At 39.4% G+C, this 24,732-nt stretch overlaps 1 long non-coding RNA gene across 2 annotated transcripts; it reads left to right on the top strand.

Annotated features, from left to right (window-relative positions):
• Positions 1-4,528: 4,528 nt before the first annotated feature.
• On the top strand, positions 4,529-24,331 carry LOC139628392 (uncharacterized). Of its 2 annotated transcripts, none has more exons than XR_011692767.1 (3): positions 4,529-8,178; positions 8,308-17,538; positions 18,850-24,331. It is a non-coding gene; the product is annotated as an uncharacterized lncRNA (long non-coding RNA). The 2 variants fall into 2 exon arrangements; XR_011692768.1 differs by having other exon boundaries at positions 5,113-17,187; positions 17,363-17,538.
• Positions 24,332-24,732: the final 401 nt, after the last annotated feature.

Raw genomic sequence — 24,732 nt, 5'->3', positions numbered from 1 at the left:
GTCATTTATATTTCTAAACCTCCATGACTCCACACTGCCTGCTAACATCACACTGTGTGCCATTAGCCTGCAACAATAGCTGGCTCTGTACCACCTGAACATTCTGGTCAATAAAACCACAGAGAGACTGCGGAGCTGCAGTAGAGATGCCAGTACTGGCTGTTGCTGTAATGAACTCTTAAGACCAGAAAATACTGGTCTTGTGTGTGTGTGTGTGTGTGTGTGTGTGTGTGTGTGTGTGTGTGTGTGTGTGTGTGTGTGTGACTATGTAATAGCATGAGTGAGTGTATGTATGTTAAGCACGTGTACATTCGTCAGTGCAAGAGCATAGACACATATGTGCATTTATGGTTGTCTCATGAGCGTGCAAGTCTGACAGTGTGTGTCTGTCTGTGTATGTCTGTGTGTGATCGAGCCCAGTAGCTCAACGGTGTCAGGGCTGAAAAGGTTGTGGGATGAATGAGAGCAGAGAATCAAAGAGAGATTACACGTCTGACCATGTATCATCCTCGATATATTGAACGCAGCCTTTGTGGAGATGGGGGCCGCTTATAAAAAGTGGCATTGTGCGGCGGCTGAAAGAGCGTGTGGGCTCAACTCCATGACTAATCTGTCTCCCCGCATTATTTTATTCAATCTTCCCCCGACTTTATGTCTTCGACATTTTTGCTACACTCAGTAACTCTGAGTTGAATGGACAATTTTAAAGATTTTTAAAAGGCGTTTGCTCTGGCCCGTACACTGAGAGAACAAAAAAAGAGACTATCTCTTTGTTTCAGTGCATAATTTATGACTAAAAATGGTCCTCCGACTAATTCTAGCAGGCAGGGTAAAGTCTTGAGCACATTCTTTTTAGACTCAATATTGAAAAGAGTGTAGAATTTCTAAAGGGAAACATTTGATAATGCATAAAAGGATTCCCTTTCTCTTTCTTGCCTCTATAACCCACTTCACCCTACAAACTCACTTATAAAACTTATATTCACTAGCACGTTCGCACATTCATATGGACACACATTCACTGGTGCTATTCACTCTCTCCATCTCTCTTCCTTTCTCTGTGCACTGTGCTCTTTTCCTTACTGGAAAAGGATGTCACATACCCATGTGACTTTGAATGACAAAACCCACCAGTGTCACAAGAAAGAATTGTATGAGATTTAATTGCAATGAGCACTTGGAAAAGTAACATGCTTGTTTGCTTTTTTTTTCACAGCATATCTACCCCACGCCATTCTCCAAGCTGATTCTAAAATTACATGTGAAACAGTGAAGTACCGCTTAGCAGGATGTTTGAATCTGCAGCTGAAACGTTATAAAAAGATAGGAATTTTGTGCACATTAAACAATCATATACCACACATGCAGACAGGTGAAAAATTAAAGGATAAACCAATTTAAAGTGTGTTGAGCCACCATGTGCTGCCAAAACAGCTTAATTGCTCCGTAGCATTGATTCTTCAAGTCTCTGATCTCTACAGGAGTATGAATACTGTTCTTCCTGAAGATATTCCCTCATTTGGTGATTTGATGATGGTGGCAGAGAGCGCTGTCTAACTGGTTGCTCCAAAATCTCCCCTAGGTGTTCAACTGGGTTGGGATCTGGTGCATGTGAAGGCCACATCCTACGAGTCACATCATTTTCATAGTCATCAAACCATTCGGTGACCTCTCATGCCCTGTGGATGGGAGCATTGTCATCCTGGAAGATGAAGGAAAGAGTCTGCCCAGCCGGGAGTAAAACTGGGGACCTGATTGCTCAGAGCACTTGTGCCACATGATGTAAACCCCTGACCATTCAGCTGTCAGGTCACCCCAGCACTGCAATGCTACTATAATATCCCTGTCTATGTAATGGAGGACTGACTGTTGTTGCTGACACAGTCTGATCACTTCCTGAGGAACAGTTCACTACTGGTTTTCCTTACATATCACACTAATGCACAAGCAACAGAGTCATCAAATGTGAACTGTTGCCCATTGTTGTCTTTCCAATAGAGCTAAATGCAGATGTCACTTTAGTCACTGTTGCTATTAAAACACGAGTCAGGTGAGCATCTCTGTGACTGAAGCTCCTGCCATCAATGCCCTAACAATAAACCTTCTGTCGAAGTCACTTAGATCTTCTCATCTTGCCACCTTCATACAAAATCAGAATCAGCTGGGCCTGCTCAGTATTTTTATACAGTCAGCTGGTGCTGTAACTCTCAGAGCAGAAAGTCAGAGTGAGCATCCTGACATGTCTTCCTGTGGATTTCCCAAGACTGTCATGATGCTGTGCCACTGTGTTGCCTTCAGGCTGTCACTTGACTGAAGCACAACCCACCCAGCGATCACTTCCTTTCCTTGATACTGTGTCTCATACTGTGAGCAGAGTCTGGTGCATTCAGAGGCACCTTATCAAACACAAGCTTGAACAGGTAATCTGTAGAACATGGCTGAATCAGAGTTCCTTATACATTATATCTTCATGTTTCTTGTATCTATAACAACTGCATATACATTTGGTCTTGAATGCAGGAGAATAATCTACTTTACAGGGTGTGTGATGATCACAGTGCTAATGTCACTTGACAGTATGACAAGTAGAAACCAAAATGACAGAACAAATCTTAATATCTTAAATTAAACTAATCTAATTAAGTCACCAGTGAAATTACATCCTCATCACGATTGTGTAATTCTTAAATCTAGCTTTCAGCACATTATGCATTTCATCTTCAGGTGATCAGGTCATAGTTACTGAAGTGTTGTGTCATTTGGAAAGTTTTTTTTTAGTCTGTTTATTTTACTATCTATTATAGTGATTTATTTTCATGTGCATCATTTTGAGCACTGACAAGGAAAAAGTGGGCCACCTCCAGCTTTTTATCACGTGAAATCCATCAATGGCTCTTTGAGTTGAAATGTTTGATCTCATTGACTTGATGATAGATTCTACAGCTTTACAAGAGAGCAATAAACCTTAGCGAAGCATGAACAACAGCACTACTACTGCTAATCTGTCAGGTCTACAGTTAAACAGGCGGCACAGCAGGAAAGATACGCCTCAGGATACAAATCAAATTAGTGATCTGATAGCGCTTCAGTCAGCTGTAACTAAACAATAATCACGTTTTCATTTAGGTTTCTCTCCAGATGTGTTTTAAAATCTGTAAAAATACTCTATTACAATCAATGTTTTGTTTAACATGGTTTTCCCACATAAAAAGTGAAAAAAGTAAAACTGGGGTTTACATTTACTTCGTCAATGAAAGATTCTGGATCAGGCCTCGGGCCCCACCCACCACTACTGTTTGTGTAGATTGACCAATGAAAGAGCAGAGAGTGTCAAGCTGGTCAGAGGAGGAAACATCAGAGAGACTCAGCCACATTTTTAAGCCTCAGTCAGATCCAGAATAAGGAGTTTTTGAGGAGTTTGTTCTGCACCAAAATCAGCAACTAGAAGGTGTATCCGAATGGTAAGCATAGTTATTTATTTATGTTTTTTTGTTAGCTCGTCACTGGCAGTGGCTGACACAGTGTTAGTGGCTTTGCTGATTCTGTTTTTATTTGACTGTCATTGGTTCACTGCAGTTCCAAGTGGAAATACACAGTCTTGGTGTTCACTGAATATTTCACTCATCATATGTCTTGTATTAAATAAAACCATCATATAGACATGTTAACAAGGTTAAACACTTGATTTTCATCAGAGGACGAGGACAGATGGACAGGAAGACAGATTTTTAGACCTAGACTAGTGGCAGCACACACCTCATACATCTACATACTGCTACATAGTGTGTCCATTTGCCAAAGTACAGATGGTCTGGAGTACGTTCCCCTAGTGCTACATGGCAACGTCACTGACTGCTGGTGACTTGCATGGAACACAATTGTAAATGGCTACAGCTACATGTTGGGTGGTGTCCTCTGAGAAAAGCAGCCAATGTAGCTATTTGTGTAGCGATTTGCTGCTCCAGCCACAAACAGGGCAGTTCCTAGGCTTAGCTCTTAGCTAAGATGCTGGTGAGTCTGGCATTTGTGAGAACAAATGAGAAAATTGAGCTGTGGGTGGAGCTATGGGAGAAATATCTCATAATCCAAATTCTCCCTAGCATGAATAACTGAATAAGCCTGCTGGGTTGTCCCAGTGAGAATACACTGAAGGAGTACCCAGTCTACATTCATGCAAGGAGAGTGAAAAACCATCGGGGCCTTGCTCATTAAACTTCCAGAACCAAACGTAAATTAGCCACAACATCAAGCTGCTCTTTTTTCCAGCCTTTTACCAAAAACCCAGACAAGGAAGCCATTCTTACTGATAAAGACAGTATTGTGTTCACCAACGGAACTCAAAGTTAACCCTCACAGAGAATGCTCCAAAAACTCCCTAACCAGAACTTGCTAATAACTCACCCATGGCCTTCAGGTAATTATGCATTGAAAACCAGCAGATCTAAAGTGACCTGCAAACAGGCGAGCTCACAAAACTACTACAGCCTATCTCTGTATGCAAGTGCCTCAGGACAGTCATACTTACCTTCTGAACAGCACAAGACAATGTGACGCAAGCGGGGTACTCCACCAATGTGGATGAGTGAATAAGGAAAATCTGTGCTTACTTGAAAAAGTTTGAATTCATCGACTTTCACTTCAGACTCAAGCTGTTCCATTAACACAATTTAGCTGTCCCTAGTAAACAATAATTCAAACCAGGCTTGAACAAGCTTGCATTATGTGCATCCACAGGCTATATAAACAGCACAGAACAGTCGATTGTTGAAAAGAAGATCATGTCGCAGAAAGAAGGGAAAACAAGAGCTGTCTTCTTTTCAGCAGCAGAGCAAACCCTGCTGATTCTAGGGTGGCCACTCGTCCTGCATAATAATGGGTCCTCCCATATTTGAAAATAAACCACAGTTTCCAAACACTGTCATGACAAAAGTCATGCAAGTGCCGAAAGATAGTTGACGGAAACTGTCTTTTAAGCTTCTTCTTCTGACTGTTATCTGCCTTTTAGATTACACTTATATCAGGCTTTGTGTGAAGCTACGGGAGAAATATCTTACTTAAATACTTATATCAAATATCAATTATATGTCACAAACCAGTTCACACACCTATTCCATTTTTTACATCATTGCAAAGAGCAGTGACATGTAAAAAGAAATGCTGCTAACAACTTCTTCTTTAACAGTAAAGCTGATACATATTGTAAATGTAATGTGAAATGGGCCACTTCTTTCAAATTCTTTGCTAACATGTTAGCCACAACAACTTCATGAGAAAATAAGGTGTCATGGCTGTGTTTGCCACCAACCCAGTTCTTCTGCACTCTACTGGTCAAAATGCCATTTTAATTTTATTCAGTTTTACTTTGTTTTTGTAAACCCAGCAGCTACATTATTGTTTATGTGTAAAATTCCCTTCTGAACTTATGAATGTGATCTGGCTATATTTAGATCTGATATCCTGGTTTAAGGCACTGTTTGTTTTTTTGCACCATTCTGAGAAAGCTCTGGAGACTGTTGTGCGTGAAAATCCCAGGACAACAGCAGTTTAAGAAATACTCCAACCAGCTCATCTGGCACAATTTTATCTCACTGCACTGCTGCTACATGATTGGTTGAGTAGATAATTGAATAATCAAATGTACAGGTGTTCCTAATAAAGGGGTGTTGAGCACATAGGACGATTGGTTAGTACTAACATATAGGTCACATATCAGTGCAGCTAATGTGGGTCTTCTGGGAATAGCTGTAAATGAATACCAGCACCAAACCAAGCCTGGGGTATTATTTATTTTTTTGTCCATCATCGAAGTTGCTATTTAAAGCATAATGCATATATTAAAGGTGTAAGAACGTATGAAACCTACCTGAAGATGTCAAATAAGTTATTGTTTTCAAATGCACTATTTCCCAAAGCAAGAGACTATTGATTAAATGGCAAAAACCACCACTGTCACATCGTCCTCTTAGTCATTCTTTATCTTTCTCTTTCCTTTTTTTCTTCCTCTTTATGATACACATGCAAAGAGACAGACACATATAAAAACATAAGCCCACACACACACACACACACACACACAAAACACTCCTCTTTACCTTCAAAAAGCCAGGGGAAGGCAGTCAGCATGAATAAGTAGTCTAAGTGCTTATATTTCTATTCCTGCTCACCCAACTACTAACAAGACCCAGTTCACAGTCAATGAGCTACTTTGGCATTCATGAGGATCACTGACAGTCACTTTGCATTCAACGGCAATCACAAACAGCAGAAAAAAGAGCGCGCACACACACTAACACACATAAAGAAATCTGATTACAAGAGGCATTCTGCAGTGCTTCAGCATTCCCCAGTGTTTTACCAAAATAAAACAGGCAATCCGTACCCATCCGGGCGGCTTGAAGCACACACATACACAAGTATAGCAACAAGCAGGAAAACACAATTACCCTCACACATTTAGAGGTCACTGGCATTAGGAGATTAGGTAAAGTAAGCAATCATCATTTAGATATTTGATGATGAAACTATTCTGTTAAATTGATTATAGTGGTGCACAGGGCAGGAGAGGGTGACAACCACACCTGGCGATATAGAGTGTGTGTGTGTGTGTGTGTGTCAGTGATGTCCTATCACATGTCATCATGGGTCACACCTGTCTTTCACTGCTCTGTTTCTCTGTCCATCCTCAGTCTACATGAGGTTTTTCAGGAACAAGTTACAGTGTAATTTACTAGTTAGTGTAAATAAATGTAGGTACAGTGGAAGAAATTACAACTATGAAGAATGTGGGGGTAAGGAGAAATAAATTAAACTCTTATCACAAAGTATTTTTGTGAATACTGGGTACCTACATGTCTACAGTACTGGGAAACAAAACTGATGTTTGGGGACAGTGGTGTTAACAACCTTATTCATACTGTGTAACTAAAGAATAAACAGAGGAGAACAGCTACACATTATATCACACATTAATCAGGCAGTTTAACTTAAAGTAATGCATCATATTTTATAAAGTAGCACAAAATGGAAATACTCAAATTGAGTACAAATACCTCAAAACTGTATTTAAGTAAAGTACCTGAGTAAATGTACTTTATTATATTCCACGACTGTTAACACTATTAAAGTTCAACTCCTTAAATGTTATAATGGATAACAGCAAACACTCCGTGTAGGTTACATTTAATCCTCCTTGATAATCAGCATTCAGTGTGTCATTGTTAAGTGTGCACTGTAGGTGTTACCTCCATATGTACACTGTAAATTGTTATATACTAATTTATTTTAAATATATATACTATTATAATTATAAAATAATAACTAATATAGTTATATAAAATAATAACTGATCAGTAAAAGATACTGTACAACACATTTTATTAAATGCATGATCTAATGCATGTTCACGAGTTTAAACTATCCTGTAAATGATAAGTTCAGTTTCTCTGTGGAACCTGAAACATCTTATCGCTTTAGCCAGAATTTCCTGTATGCATGCAAAGTAAATTTAAAGGTGGTTCACCTCAAGATGATCCAATATATTAGAAATAAACAAATTAGAAATAGTGAACTAATTTCATATCTTCTTCAAAATAAATAATTTGCTTTACAAGTATGAGGGAAAACAAAACTTTTGTGCCTCTACTAAAGTTTTTAAGAAGCTTAGAGTAAAAAGAACAGAAAAGGGACCTGCAAACTCGAGAGACACTTAAGAGAACCTTGTTTTTTTCTTTCAAATATATATTGACAAAGCTGTGGTGTTCTAAAAATATATATTTTTTAAAAGCTGCAATTGCTCCAGATTTGAAGATCATTTTTTCACATTGAATTCAAATTGAATTCAAGATTGAAATTTGAATTTAATTAACTGTAAGTAACAGAGCTATTTCAACCTATTTACAACAACAAAGCACCATTGTTACTGGTAGCAAAATACAGTCCTCTGAGTCTTAGAATAAACTTACATTACTGTAACCTAGCCAAAAGAAGAGGATAGAACATTATTGGCCACCGTGCCATTGTGAATGTCAGCGTGGAGGGAATATTACCATGTTCGCAGCCGTTAGCCAGAAAGGCGCACTCCCATCACCATGCCAACCTTGTTCCGTACAACACAGCCCTTCTCATCACAATCCCGGACACACTACATGGCAGAGGACCAGGTGGACCAGAGCAGTCCAGGTAGGTTGTCACCTGGGACAACGTGACTTTCCACTGGTTCATCAACCAACCACGATGTATTGTTCTACTGTATACCTCCCACCATATTCCTCATTCCTGAACCCAACTGAAGAGTTCTTTCTTCTCTAGGCAACGGAGGATGCATGTGGTGAAGTTGATTTTGGCGCCACATCACACTGAATGCAGTGTTTGCTCTTGCTCGAGATTTGTAGAGTTTTGCATTTTGTGTTTGTGGTTTTGTGTTTAGAGTTGCGAGAAAATGAGCCAAAGATTCAGAAAACGTGTGTAAACAAATATGAAGAACTGTAGCCCAAGCTCATCACAGCCCACAGCTAGCCCTCTTTAGTGTTAGCTACAAGCTCCAAGATATCCAATGCAACCTGATGAAAACATTTTTAGACTGTTTCATTGGTGTGAGACTGTTTTCTGAGACATGGCCAGGCCAACCACAGGTGACAGATTGTAGCCTACTACTGTAGCTTGGTGAAACTCACTAGTAAATGCAAATGGTGATGTTCAGTCAGCGCTGAAATGAGCCCCAAATAATCCAGCAGAAATTGGTGACTGGGTCTGGTTTCAGTTCAAACCCCTGGGTCTGAGTGTAATTCATGTAACAACATGATTGATAAAACAGGAAACTTAAAACAGCAATGATTAGTACAAAAATTGCAATGAAAAGATTAGAAGCTGAAAGGATCATTGGAGAAGCCCAACAGAACACTAATAAGGTTCCTTCGTAGAGATCAAAAAAAATATAGCAGATTTCATGTGAACACTCAGAGAAACCAAATCCTACAAAGTTGGATGATGGGCCCATTTGCACCATACTGGGGGTATAACTGAGGGCAGTGACTGCTTTGTTGTGACATCACAAAATTAAAAAGTCCTATGTTTTAAGGCTCAGTTTCTGAATACAGGCTGTGTGCATTTCTCTGTGGACTGAGGCTTTGATACTTTCACAGTATCAATATAGAACCTAAACCTGCTTTATAATTCAAAGAGACGTCCAACCTCACTTTCTATAATATGGGACCTTTAACCAAGTCAAATAAATGCTGACACTGAAGGAGGTGATAGCATCACTTGTTAAATCGGAGATTATCATTAACAAGAGCAATGAAAAGAAGAACAGCAGGGGCAGCAGAAACAACTAAAATATAATAATAATTTACATATTAAAGTCTCATTGGTAACCACTTAAATTTCCTCAAAGCATTATTACAGAATAAAATATATATGTACACTAGCAAATAAAAATAGTCTTAATTACACTCAAAAAGAGAATGATTTATAGTCTTATTTTGATATACATATTTGCTTAATTTTACTACAGAAAATTTCTGAATGTAGCCTTTTACTTGTAATTAAGTATTTTTCCAGTCACTTTTACTTTTACTTTACTAAAGCTGCATTAATCATGTTTTAGCCACTAGGGGGCAGTAACATATCAAAACAAGCTGACAGACTGAAGTTCTGACATATTAACTCATAAAGTTGTTATGGTGAACGTGTCCACCATCAGTGGCCTCCTTACACATCCAGCAAACACAAAGCAACATTAGCACTCATTTGGTCTCATTTTTCTGGACGTGATGAACTGAAGACAAACAATCGTACACAATATAACATACACAATACAACATTGAACCACAAACCAAAAACAAAACAAGGAGCTAAAAGCTGTGTAGAGCTGCAGGGTTGGACATTCATTCTCTGTGAGTTCATTACTATGAGACACTTTCACATTATACATAATCATTTGACTGGGTAAAATATCAGTAATACTGTCTATGTGCAGATCATATGACTATTGTTTATAGAAAACCATATGGAAAAGGAAAATGTGCCTGCACACTGAACTGATGATCCCAAAAAGGTTTGTTGAGTCCATCTATGATGTTTTGATATCAACTAAGTATGTAGGTACATTTGTCTTGATATTAATTATAACTTCATGCCAATGATACAGTAGTGGAATGACCGTTTATACAGCAGTCTGTGGCTATAGAAGAAGTGACAAAATCCAGATGATTGTCAGTGTCTTGCTGGTCATTTACTGGATCTGACTGGACACCAATTAACAAGTTCTGCGGCCAAAAAAATAAAGCCAACATGGACTTGAGCCGGGCTCCAAAAGTGAGTCAGTCCCCATAGACTCCCATGTTAAAATGACCAAATTAAGAAATAAACATGTACAGCCTGGTGCAAAAATGGTTTTGGTCTAGTTAATTTCCTCTTTCATGACAAGTGTATGGGGGTTGAAGTTTTATATAACTCCAGTTTCACCTCTTCAAGATTCAACACTTTTCTCATTTTGAAATTAGCCACAAGTTAAGCAGAGTCAGACACTGCCAAGATGGCGACGGTGGAGCAGCCCAGCTTCGAGCTTCAAAACCACTCTTCAGAAACCTATGGGTGACGTCATTAAGGCTACATCCATCTTTGTTTACAGTCTATGCTTATAACCAGTTCCTACACCTGGGCAGGAGCTCACTAAAGAAAACTTATGTGAGGGTCCTTTGTGAACATGTCCTCTGACGGTACCACTGTGAACAAAAAGTACTGATGTTCATTGTGTTTTTGAACAATTCTGCTATAAAATGCAATGTAACTTAGCTGTTCTTTCCACGCACTCTCTCATCAGTCACAGAGATAAGATAAATATTTTTATTAAATAATCTACAATATAATTATTTTAAATCATTTAAAAGTGTTGGTTACACAAAGTTTTTTTTCTTTTCCCACAAATAAAGTTTTTTGTTTTTCTTTTTTTGCCTTCTCCCTATAATACTTGCTTAAATTGGAGACTAAGGGGTGAGGCAGTGTTTTGATAAATCATCTTCAATCTAAAAATTACAGGAGGTGATAATGAAAGTTATTTTCTACTACATATTTTCAACTGTAAGATTATTGCTTAAATACGAAGGAGTGAGTGGTTGAAGTGTACTGTTCCTGGGGAAAGTAATAAAACATTCTCACCTACACCACGTACCGCGGCACACTCACAAAAGTACTGCTGCTATATCTGTTGGCAGCTTGAGATCACAGTTAAAGCCCCGGAGGAGGCAGAGAGAAAAATGCTGGAAATACCCAGAGTTTAAAGTGCTAAAGTGAAGACTAAAACACAGATTTATTCAGCAGAAGCCAAAGACCAAGGGAGAGTTTTAACACATTTACACCAGAGAGCCCTCTGAGGAGAGACACACCAGTGGGTGGTTGAGTGAGAGCTTATTTGAGTATGTAGTGTATGTCTTCCTGTGTGTATGATTGCGTGTGTGCTGTGTATGTGCGTGCATACTCCCATCGGTGCGTTCATTTCTCTTATCCGTACACCCACCTTTTTCTTGGTTTCAAGACAATCTCCCAGGATGCCTATTCTACATTAAACAGTGCTTTGAAGACAATTGAGCTGAGACCCAGGCTGATCAAGGCTCCCTTATCCCTCCCAGCACATCTATTATCAAAGCCTTCGTACCATTACCGTCATTATACACTATGTATTATTATTATTATTTTGAAAATGCAGCGCTGAGAGCGGGCGAGAGATGGGGCCCCCGTAAACAAATCTATTATTGGTGATGAATTGCATAATAACACAGGCATAATGCCGTTCTCTCACAAAACTGGTGAAGGTGCTGAACTGGAAAAAGTACCCCCTCTGTAAAATTTGAATAAACAATGGGTGAGAAAGGGGGAGAGACAAAGATGGAGTGGTTATTAGTTGGTGTGTTTTTACTTGAAAGCTAAAGACTGTAGTTTGCTGAGCACATACTGATCCTGTGCTGTCATCTCTCTGTTTGTTATCAACCATCACTTAGATGTCAGTGTTTATTTAAAATGAACCAGTAGGAATAGTGCACTTTGAGCTCTGGCCTCTTTGATGACATTTGTTTGTTCATCTGTATTGTTAGAAAAGTCCCATATATTACACTTTTCTGCTGTTTTAAGTTTTGAAATCCATTAGAAGATGTATAAACCATCTCAGTGTAGTTTTACATCCCCTCTCTCAGGCTTCTCTCTCAAGCTCAAGTAACAAAAAGTCAGTGAGCCAATCAGAAGAGAGTATCTGAGCCTCTCTTCTGATTGGCTGACTGTTTTCTGAGTGATCAAATAAAAATACAGCAGATTTCAGATTTTCTGAGAAACCAAATCCTGCAAGGTTGGATGGTGGGTCCAGGTGGGTGAGGCTTACGGCGTGGTTGAGAGCAGTGACTGCTTTGTTGTGACATCACAAAGTTCCAGAAGTCCTGATGGCTGGTTTTAAGGCTCAGTTTCTGAATACAGGCTGTGTGCATTTCTCTGTGGACTGAGGCTTTGATACTTTCACAGTATTAACATAGAACCTAGACCTGCTTAATAATAAAAAAAAAAAAACATGGACATCTCAATTTCTAAAATATGGGACCTTTAAGAGAAATGGTGGAAAGTAACTACAGTGGCAAGAAAAAGTATGTGAATCATTAAATCATTAAATGTGATCTGATCCAAAACACAATGTCACTAAGCTAATGTCACACAAATAATTACAATCTTTTGTGTTGTCTTTATTGAACACACCCATTAAACATCTACAGCACTGGTGAAAAAAGTATTGTTCGAACCTCCTCTTCCAGTAGCTGCTGGGCAGACCTGCACATTGATCAGGAGGAGGTTTGGACCAGTCGTCCTGCAGAGCTGCTTCAGCTCAAATACATTCTCAGGATGTCAGGTGTGTGCAGCTCTCAGTGGGTCATTCCACGGTATCTCTTCAGGGTTAAGGTCTGGGCTCTGACTGGGCTATGATCTGTGTATGACAGACTCATGAACAGAGATGTAAACCAGCTCCAAGGATTCCTTCAAGCCTTTACTTGATACTCTGAGGTTCTTTATTATATTACTGATCAGAATCAGAATCAGAATCAGAATCAGTTTTATTGCCAAGTATGTTTTCACATACAAGGAATTTTTTCTGGTGATCATCCTGCATTGTGCCTTTGGTGTTATCTTAGCTGGACAATTCATCAATCTGGGGGGAGAAACCACAGAACTAAATCTCCTTTTATACCTATCTCCTTTTACACACAATTTATCTGACTGTGGTCTAAAGTCTTTGAGATGACTCTGTAATTCCTTCAACTTTATGCAAATCAACAATTCTTGATCTCAGGTCCTCTGAGATCTTTGTTGTGGGGCCTGGTTCACATCAGCAGATGTTTCTCAACATGTTTCTGCGTCTTTTTTTATAAATCGAAGTGTCTCTAACTCACACCTTCAATCTGGTTTCATTGACTGGACTCTGATAACTCTTGACTCCAATTAGCTTTTCTTGATGTCTTTGGCCGAGAGGTTCACATACTTTATTCAACCTACACTGTGAATGTTTAATGATGTCTTCAATATGAACAAGAACAATATAATGATTTGTGTATTATTAGTTAAAATAGATTGTGTTTGTTCATCACTGTAACTCAGATGATCCATATTTTGGACAAATTCACACATTACTGGAGGTAAGGATTTACTTACTTTTTTTCACAAAAAGACATGATAATGTGCTTATGAAATATAATACATTGTGTAAAATTAAAAAAGTAGTACCCTACTTTTTCAGCCTGTGACCCCAGTATCTGGTTGGGGCCCCTCATTATATAGATGTCTATGAGACACCTCCTTTCTACACAGATGGCGTCATTTAAATATGTGTTTGAGGCCCAGCATGGTCAAAAAGCAAAGATTAGAGAAAAGTCAAATATGTAGTATTTTCACATTGTTTTGTAATGATCTCCTTCCGCCACTGCTTGAGGATATCCAAAGAAGAAAAGGTAATTTACATAAAAATGTCATAGATGTTACACAACTAGCTAATATCTGATCCAAAATACTTAATTCTAGTTTATTACAACTTTTGTTTTATTTTCATAGCTTTGGCTATAGTACACTACAGTAATATTATACTGTGCTCTGACAGGGCGAGAAACACAAGCAGTTAGATGACTATAGTTCCAGTTTAGTTTGATTACAACTTGTCTGATTGTGTATTTTTCTTACCCCTTAAACACTTTGGTGACCCCCTGATTTCCTCTGGTTCAGAGGGAAATGTCTGGACACCTATTGGATGGATCGCAATGAAATTCATGATGTTTCCCTCAGGAGGAATTGTTATACCTTTGGTGATCCCCTGACTTGTGTCTCTCTATCACAACCAGTGGTTTGGATTCCAGGCCAATTAAGATTGCAGGGGTTATTCAAGAACATTAAGTATATCACCATATGTTACAGCTGTCAGCTTATGAGTGCTGTGAAGTCTATGATTGTGCACAGAACAAGCTGTTATACTCCGTATATTCTATTTCTTCTTCTTATCTACCCTTCTCTCTTTCTCTTGTGGGTCAAAGAAGAACAAGGGAGCGAACGAATGTGTCCATGTTCCTTTGCACACACTCACACACACAAACGTGCTAACACTCCCCCTGTGTAGACACTGTTTAACTATGCTAATTTGAATATATTTTTGGGTCAATTGTGCGCTCACCAGAGACGGCTTCCACGGCTACCCTTTGCTGAACAATTTAAATTTTTAATATTCCATTTAATTTATATGGGCCACCACTGAGGCAATCCAACAATGCCAAAAAGCCTCCTTGATTTGTTTCGGGGGGTTTTTTTGTTTTGTTTTTTTTTTTATTATTTATTTTTTATTATTATTTTAGGGAAAAAAAGGGACATGTCTTTCATAGAAATTCTATCACCTGGTTTCTGCCCTTCCCTCACCTGACTCCCTGTTCTTATCTATTTTAAAACCATTTCACCATTTCAAGAAATAATCAATAAAAACAATTATGAGATCCAACCTCAGAACCGACGTTCTCTCCTCTTCCTCATCTTTTGTTTTTTCTCTCTCTCCTCCCCTGTCTATCTCTTTCTCTCCCCACTCCCTGCTTTTATCCTCTTGTCTCTTCTCCCACCATCCTCTCTCCTTGGTGATTCACTGGGTATAATATTTAATTATACTCTATAATTTATGCAGGTTATCAAACTCTGAGCGCATCATTTTATGTACATTGTGTAAATTGCTTTTTTCTCTCTCCCTCCCTGGCTCTCTGTCTCTTTCTGTCTTTTCTTTTCCAGTCTTTTTTTTTCTCTTGGATGGGAGGAGGGTAAATTCTTTGCAGGCATAGACAGAGATATTGAAGCCAGGGTGCAAATGTGAAATGAATAAACAGGCTGGATCTCTTCTTCAAGGGCCTAAATGAGATCTGCACAAAATAATTTAAACTAGGCCCATTCATCAAGCCCAGCCAGGGAATGTGTGTGGCAGCGGCCTGTGTATGTTGTCCATACTGTATGTGTGTGTGCTTGTGTGTATTTCATGCCCCTGGCAGCGGTGGTAGTAGTATCCTTCTGTAGAGAGACAGAATGACAGAGATTAAGAGTGAAAGACAACCAAACAAGTCCTGAAAATGAAGGTTTTATAGAAAGTTTATGTGGGTAGTGATCCACATGATATGTATATTTCTCATGTTCTTAATGATATACCTGCATCAACAGAACATTTTTATAGAAATATTATCCTACCCTACCCATACTATAATTTGTGCAGGCAAACTGCTGGCTCACTTACTGCCCAGTCTGGCGGGTGACCTTTATTGATTTATCCACCTATGACAAACTTTAAAGGCATCCGGTACTCGTCGGGTTATAATTTTGGACCCTGGCAGGATGCCTGCATGTACTGTAGCTGTTACCCTGCAGACAGAGCCTCCTTAATATGATATGTAGGCTGACTTTCAGTCTTAAAATCCTTTCTTAAATCATTCACAATAGGTATACTTTATCTCTATTGGCTTGCAATAGCACTCCATGAATTTTCTTTAAACAAGTGTCAGTATCAAACTTGGCAGAATTAAGTCAGATCTCTGTATTAATTATGAAGAAAATAATACTTTAGCCAACAAAACTCTTAAATCATGTTATTTACATTAGAAACAATTGCAGTGATCTCATGAGAATTAATACCACAATAAATGAATTGATACGATGCTCGTGCAGTTAATGGAACGGACGTAATCCAAAGTCTTTGGCAAATGTAGCTATTCAAACTACCAGAATAATCAGATGACTGGTAAACAGTCAAATATTAATTGAAAACTTTTAAACATTGATGCACAAGTACTTAAAGCAGTATCATCTGGAGTGGAAATGGCAAGAAATGTCTGTAATTAGTGCTTCTGATCACACTGTCATCTGAACTGATGTCACCAAAAGATTTGAGAGTTGTGAAATGATTTTTTTGGAAGCAAAACTCACCACCACACTAAATTCAAGGCCATAGTTTCCACATCCACATTGCCATGACAGTCGTCCACATGGACGTCTGTGTGCAGTGACCTGCAGACTGTCCACGCCGCAAGGGAAAAACAGAACTGGATGCTCATCCGGATCTGGATTCCCCATCCTTGGTTCTTGGGGTTAAAGAGTCACACACACTGTTTTCTTTTTTGAAAGTATTCATTATTTATGTACTATACCATGTACTATACCTGTTTTCTCTGATTAAAATGGCAGTAATTTGGTGAGTGGCCCATAGTGACTTGTAAGACTTGGACTTGACTTCACACTTGCATATCTTGACTTGGGACTTTATAGTCTAGGCCTGACTGACAAACAAATTCATGGGACATGTAAATGAGTAGTGCCACAATGAGACAAATGAAGTATACACGAAATATATACAGGTCACCACATCTGGTGAGGAGACAGACAGAGAGAGACGGAACAGGAAGCTGAGAGTGGAGTTGGTGAAGATGGTCTGAACATGGTGGATGTTAATTATGAGATAAATGCAGATAAATGCTCACTTAAATTATCCAGTTTAAATTTAAGTTTACTGAACACAAACCACATCTTCCCATTCACTATTATTTTGCTACAGTGAGAAGATATTGTGTTAATCAATAATGCCTTAATTAGTTTCAAGCCAATATGTAACTTACCCTGCTCGGATGCACAAGATGCTGTGAATGTTTTCAGGTTAGTGTAGTGTTCATTTCATAATGGAAACTGTAGCGAAACGTGTTGGTCAACAACCGTTTTTTTCCTTGACCAAGATGAGACTTAAATATTAACTATCTCACTGACACAAGAGAGAAGACTAAAATGTAGTTTAAAAAATAAAAACATGAATCTCCTTTTATTTTGAAAGCAGCAGTTCGGTTTCCTGTGTTGCGCCCATCTTGTCAGGATTACACAGACAAAAACTAAGCGAAGAAAAAAAACGAATGCATCGCTTCCTCAAAAGGGAAGTAATGTGGCTTCAAAATCGCTGGTAAGACTACAACAAACCTGAAGAGACACATTAACGCTCACCACGAAGAAACTGAGGTAAGTTAATGAAACGTTCAGTTGTTTTTTAAGCTACATTAAGCTAACTACTGAAGGCAGTGCTGTGATTAGCATCTCATAACAACAGGACGTTACTACATTGCTTGCAGATGGGGATTTAGTGTGACTGAAAGTCAGTAGCCCAGTCAGCTACGTGGGCTAACCTTTAGCTGAAGACAAGTTTGTTTGTTTTGGTGTATTAAACCTGATGTCCATGTTAAAGCTGGGTGAGGAAGAAATCTAGGGGAAAAAAGGAACAAAATAAGAAAAAAAAAAGCCAGAATTTTAAAATACAGCCGCCCTCCTGCAGCTCTCCCCTCACGGGTATATGGTTGTGTCTCATACACACACGCACATAAAGGGCAAATTCAGTCATTTGTTTACAGCAGTTCTACAACAGTTTTCACCTACGTCCTCAAATACATTGACCATGCACAGTCCAGCCATATACTAGGTTTCGTTCTAGTCTTGGTCTGGACGCTTCCTGATCGACTCATGTTACAAGAGTTGGATTGCACTTAATTTGTTAATGCTGTTGCATCTTTCCAGATTCGTTATCCTCTTTCATGCCTGGCTGTATTGTTTAAATTAATAACATAAGAGCAGACACGCTTTCTTACTCATACAAGCTGTCATTTTTATTTTTATTTTCTTTTGGCAGAAAAACTGTTGGATGAAATTTCATTAGAAAGCAGCCCTGCTGCTGAAGTTTGACTGAAATACTCTTTTTTGGTCTTGACCAAAATTAAACTAAAATGTCAAATGGTTTTCGTCAATTGAAATAAGATTAAAATATTTTTGTTTTTCTCTTACTAAGACGGGACTAAAATGAAATTCAATTGACAAGTAAAAAGGGTGAGGTTCACTGAATCTAACTAAAACAAGCAGGGACACGATGATATTACAAACAATTACACAGTTACATTCTACACAGCAGAAGTCAGAAACAACTGTTTCCTCACTCAACCTTGCTCCATACTGTGTTTACATACTATTTTCAAAACTGTTGAACTTACACTTTAAACCAACAAAACACAAAGTTACTCTAAGTTAGGCTGAAATTTGTGACATTCTGCCATATCAACATTTACAAACTCCTACTTGGTACTTAGAACAATAAATGCCTCTTTTCATACCTTGATGAGTCCTATATGAAAGACTTGTGGAGGGAAGGGGTCAGCTGAGGCTGTATCCAGAACAGCTTGTGATCATACGGGACGTTCCACCACTCTCCCCCAGTCAAAGAGTGGTTTACAGCTGATCCCAGGATCATGTCACTCTTCCTTCAACCTCCATTCTTCAACTCCACAGAGGAAGTTTACGATCAGATGTCCCTCTTGGACACCATGAATGCTGGATGTCTGGACTTGCAGCAGGACGTCAGGGACATGAGGGATTATGATGTGGGTGAGAACTTGTATTCAGAAGACAGGGCTGACTTGCTCTGTTGTATTTTTTTAGATCTGCAGCTATCCTATACATGCATGTTAAGTGAATAGGTATCGTTTTGTGCTGCATTACTGCACTTCCTTAAGTTTTGTTATGCGCACTTTGTATTATTCCATGCAAAAAAGGTAAACAAACATAAAGCCTATTAAAGGATACTGCAGCATTTCTGACTCATTTCTGTAAGACACACTGTAAGGTCACACAATCCAATACAATCCTTTGGAAATGAATGAATAATGGTAAAGCTACCTGTGGTTAGTGTTATTTCTTAGGTCAGTTGTGTCAGTGCTCTGGTACAAGAGTTGATGCTGATATGTATGTGAAATGCATTTTGGATGTGAGATTAAGTGTTTACTGTCATTTGTTGAGCTGCGTGTCAATAAAGAGAACTGTGAGAGAAGTGAACTCATCGCAGAGCAATGCGTTACCAGTTGCAAAAAACTAAATTAGACAGAGGTGGACATGAGCCAAATAACACAGCAGCCTTGACATATGAGAAAAGAAGCACTCTCCTACGCAGTTGGTCACAGGGATGGTGAGCAGGATGGAAGCGAGGGCTGCAGATGTTAGTTGCAGACAGTTTTCCATTAATATCTTAAGCATGTTATGGAGATGTAGCCAGGCCAAACGAAACTCCAAACTTTTTTTCCTGACTTGCTTGTAGGAGCCTGCCCATTGTTGGAGACACAGGTTTGTCCATTATAACATTAAAGTGCAATCTTAGAAGTGCCAAGGTTCTGTCAGCACTGTGTCAGGCTCATCTGATTCATCTGTGAAACTCATGATAATTATTCTTTAAGGATTTAATGGACTGTGACACAAAAACACTGACTGTGCTATAAATGTCAGCATTGCTTTTTTGCGGACTGAACCCAGGAAGGCCTGCATCCCAAAAAGTCACCATGAAGCCAGTTTCTGTTTCGAGACAAATTTTTCAGCTTCACTATGAGTTTCCCTTTTTTCTCTGTCATCTGTAGCAATACTATTGAGCACATTTCTGATCTCGGAATCTCTTTTTTTCAGTGCTCTCGTCATGACAATGCCATCTGTTGCTAGAAAGCAGAATTCTGTTTACAAAATGTGAGTTTTTCCGAACACTTTTACCCATCACAAGGTGGACGGATGGTAGAGAGTGTACTGAGCTTGGGACATAATGCATAACAGGTTTTTCCCTTAATTGTGAGCCCTGAAGCCCATTGCACATTGATGACAAACTCTTGTATTGTCGTAGACCTGACCATGACAATGTGCCAATTGAGATCTTTTACTGTGGCCTGGGAACATTCTCTGAGGCCTTTGCCGATATGGCTCTCCACCAGCTGAAATCACTTACTCATGCTTCTTTGTTGACAAACCTAAAACTGCTTCACCACAAACAATGTGTGGAATCGAAAATAATCAGAAAATGAGTTTGTTGCAAATGGATGATTCACTCCCTCTGTCTGTCTGTCTATGTGCCCGAATGTGCTCTGCCAGGAATGGGTCTTACTCAGCAAACAACTTCAGTATTATACCCTTTTTCAAAGAATATTAGCGGGTATAAGTGGGTTTTTAAAAGTTAATAAAAGCCAATTGACCTCTTTTCCACTGCAAGTCAAGTTTACCTTTCTGTTTGAACTGAGGACACACACAACTCCAAGGACCAAAGTCATCATGTGCACACAGATGAAGGGGGGAAAGAGTGAGCTACTAGCTGCCCTGCAAACTGCTAAAACGGATCTTTCTCATCTCTAAGTTGGTGATCGTGTAAAAGTGCTGGAACCTCTGTGTGAGACACTTCAATGTATGATTGTGTGTTTTTAAAATTTATTTCGAGGATGCAGCTCACTCCTTCATCCTCAAGCTCCTCTTTCATGCTCTGTCAAACCTTAACATACCAAAGTGTAATACAGTGACTCCACATCTAACTGGTAAGGAAGCAGTCTCATTTGGTCTTTTGACCACCTGATATTTTGTCTCTGATTCATAATAATGTAGTATAAACAAAGTGGCAATTCAAACAGATTATCTGCTAGTTAGAGCTTCCAGGTAGAATTTTAATATACTTCACTTACTGTACATAAGAGAGTTTCCAGAGTCAAAGCCTGAGGATACAATTTAAAAGGCCCTAAAGGCCCTAATTGCATAGAAGCAGGACTGGCATTAATGCTCTGTTGAGGAGGGCCCGTGGTTTTGATACACAAGCAGATATTTTAAAATTCTACTCAACAGAACATCCAAAAAATATCACTGAGTTGCTAACTTAAAGCTGAGCCTTTTGCTAAACTAATACACATTCCAGCAATCGATTCACATTCTATCAAGTTACCCTGAAACCAAACCTGTGAGTGTGATCCCTGCAACAGTGTAGATGTGACCAGGTTACACACATGCAGTTTGCTTGTCCATGATGGTTATAGCAACCTGATGCTAATTACCAAATGCAACCTTATCATACTGTAACAGAATAGTAGCAGCGTGGGCCCCCAGCCTAAATAGGTCTATGGGAATACACACACACACACATACACACACACATACACGTGTTTATACCCCGCTTCTCTTTTTTTTCACTCTCCAGTGTTTTAAATGTCATTGACCTGAGGGCAAAGCACATACCATCTCAAGTACCCATCAGTCTTCCACTAGGACCCATACACACACCAACACACCAATCAAGTCTCAGTGGGCTTCCTCACTCCCTTGTGTCTCCCCCTCCTCCGCTCCTGCCTTCCTTTTCTTTCTGGGGAAGTGGATTGGTGGAGACCTCGTGCAGGGGGAAAGCCATTCAGGTGGTACTTTCACTAGATAAAAGGTTAAAGGGATGGCTGACATCAATCACTCATGACATTCACACATCACACTTTCTCAGTTACATCAGTCACCCCTCTTCTCTGCCATGATTGGCAGACATGGCAGTGTGATGTCATATAGACAGTTAAGAGTGTTTAGGTCATGCTCAGGATGACAATACAAGTGTTGGGCTTTTGGATTTCTTCGTTGATGGATGCCACAGAGCTGATGAGTCATTTATCCAAAAGGAGAAAGATGGCACATTAAACCACACTCAGACTACAGGAGTTTCAGGCCAATTTAGCCTCGATTCACCCCATAATCGCAGGAACCCTGATTCTGGACCGTGGTTGGTACCAATGTTCAGGCGAAATTATCTGATAATGTGAAGGGTTTTCAGATCGAGTCTGAAATCTCCTGAACTGCTTGCTCATCGGGGACACCCCAATAATATCAAATTTGTTTGATATTTAGGAGTTAAAATCTGCATGATTACAATTAGTACCAGCCAGTGCTAGCCCTACAAGAGACGAAAGCAAATGAGGAGACAAGCTTATTGATTTGTGGCAAGAACACGACTGTCTATGTGACAGGTCTTCCAAGACATATCATAACCATACCGACAAAGAGAAGAGCAGGGGAGTTGTCTCTGTCATTGATGAGCAGACAACCAGTGAACTCCCTACACTATTCCATTATAGACTGCTGCAAGGATGACATATTTTTGGAGGCCAACCTTGAAGTTAGCATCACCCTGGTTCTCTCTGCAAAGTCTTCGATTGACTTTTGGATTATTGCAGAAAATAAGCTCTGTGACAGCCAACAGTTTATGATGCATACATGTTTTGTCAGCAAGATCATTTTCACAAAGAAACTTCACTTTTATGATTTTTAAAGCATAAATATAACCACCAGAAGTAAAAAGCTAATGTTAGGCTATAAACAAACTAGACCATCTAACAAAAAAATCCATTGACTATAGGATGTGGGAACCAGAGGTGCAAAAATGCTACTTCTATCTGGATTTTGGGACTCATTCCTGCAGCACAATATCAACATTGGATGCTGGTCACTGCTGTTATAGCGACTTATACCTGGTGAGTGGATACATTTTCCGCCTCTATATTGGAACATGTTGACACTTTTTTCACAAAGGCTCCAATGGTTTATTTTCATTATACCAACACAATTCCACATTGCAGAAGTGGACAATCACAGTAGACAACAATTTTGAACTAGATGGCTAAACATTAGGATTCAGAGCTAGCATTAGTCCTGGAGCAGCTGACGGTATTGCCAGGCAATGGTACACTGGTACATGCTAGCTCTTGAGGCTAACATTAGCTGTTCACACATATTAAAAACTGACAGTTAAAATTTCACCTCTAATTCTCGCTGAAGAATACACAAACTGCATTTCCCCAGTCATTTTCCCATCCAGATTCATTAGGCCTTCTGCTTTTGTTTTGTTTGTGTTTTTCTCTCTGCAAAGTTTTACTAACATTACAGCAAGGTGTTGCACCACAGTCTCTGCTTCCCCATGAGATCACGTGAGGTGGTGACCTTTGGTCAGTGATGAGTACTCAGACAGTGTTCCATATTGATATGACAGTATCGGTTTTATCTAACATTGGTACATCTCACCCTTCAACATACAGTATATACTCTCTAAAGAAAGATGATTATAGGTGCTGATCCTGGACTAATTTAACAGTAGGCCTATTGAGAAAATAGGCTATGAACTAACTGTAGCTACAGAACAGATGTTGCTATCATATGATAAACTTGAAAACTATGTCTTTCTGTGTTTCGGCACTCCCACATGGCTTCAATTTTTGAAACAGTCCTGCTGAGTAATAGGCTATAACACATCTGATGCTCCATTACAGACACAGAAACATATTAGGCATTATCAATAGCAAACTTTAGCCCTGTTATTTTATGCACACAGAGTTCGAACTGAGTTAATAAGCTATTTTAATGGATTTTAAAGGCAGCATGATGAGCATATTTCCTTCTCTTAAATGATATTACTATTCATAATGATGGAGTGAGAATTTATCCTCAGATTTCTGTCAAACACCCTAAATATTTGTTTGTCTGGAGGCTGTGGTGGGTCCAATGGTGAACTAAGATTTTAAAATGGTAAGTGTGTGTGATAGAGAGAGAGAGAGACTCCCTGTACCCCCCAGCATATGCCCAGTCTGATGAGGTCACAGTGTTGGGGGGGGGGGGGTTTGATCTGAGCAGTGCTGTTGGAGTCGCTATCAGGAAGTGATGTGACAGGCCAGAGCTAGCTGGTTAGCGTGCTTTAAAACTAGTTTTAAGTACACGTAAAGTCAAATACAAAGTCATGTGTTATAAATGGAGAATATTGTTTCACATTTTTGTTTGGAGAGGTTGGGATACCGTTCTGTACCAAATTAAAATATGTTTGCCATCTTGTTATCTGTTTCAAAAATTAATGAGTGAATAAAAAACATTTCTTCAAATATTGGAAAGCACATTTCAGCCAATTTGGGGTAATGGGTAGGTTCGTCAGGTTTGAGCATACCTAGGTAAACTGTGAACATTTATGGACAAGAGCTGTGGGGAGCAGGTCTGTGAAATCAGGCAGGAACAGGCCCAGAGCAGGTACAGAGAGGGGTCCACAGGGAGTGGTAGGTAGGGTGTGTGTGTGTGTGTGTGTGTGTGTGTGTATACATGCATAAGCAGCTACACAGGTGACATGCGTAGTACAAGTGCAATGTACAGTAGGGCTTTGCAGCAAAGAGGAGAGGAGGGGAGACTAGAGGAAGCCAGCATGCCGCTGCTCTGTTGGAAATGATATCATAGCAGGGGTTAAACAGCCACCGTTTACCTTGATTTATAACCCCCACCCCCTCCACCACTTTTCGCCTCTTTTCCTCCTCCCCTCTCTACTCTCCATATTCCCTACACAGAGGGGTGAGGCCTGATTGCTAGGGAGGGGAG

This window comes from Trachinotus anak, unplaced genomic scaffold (genome assembly GCF_046630095.1).
Source record: "Trachinotus anak isolate AG129_WGS33_773 ecotype Australia unplaced genomic scaffold, CSIRO_AGI_Tana_v1 ptg000011l, whole genome shotgun sequence".
In the NCBI taxonomy this organism is placed as follows: Eukaryota; Metazoa; Chordata; class Actinopteri; order Carangiformes; family Carangidae; genus Trachinotus; species Trachinotus anak.
This window is presented reverse-complemented; position numbering and strand designations above follow the sequence as displayed.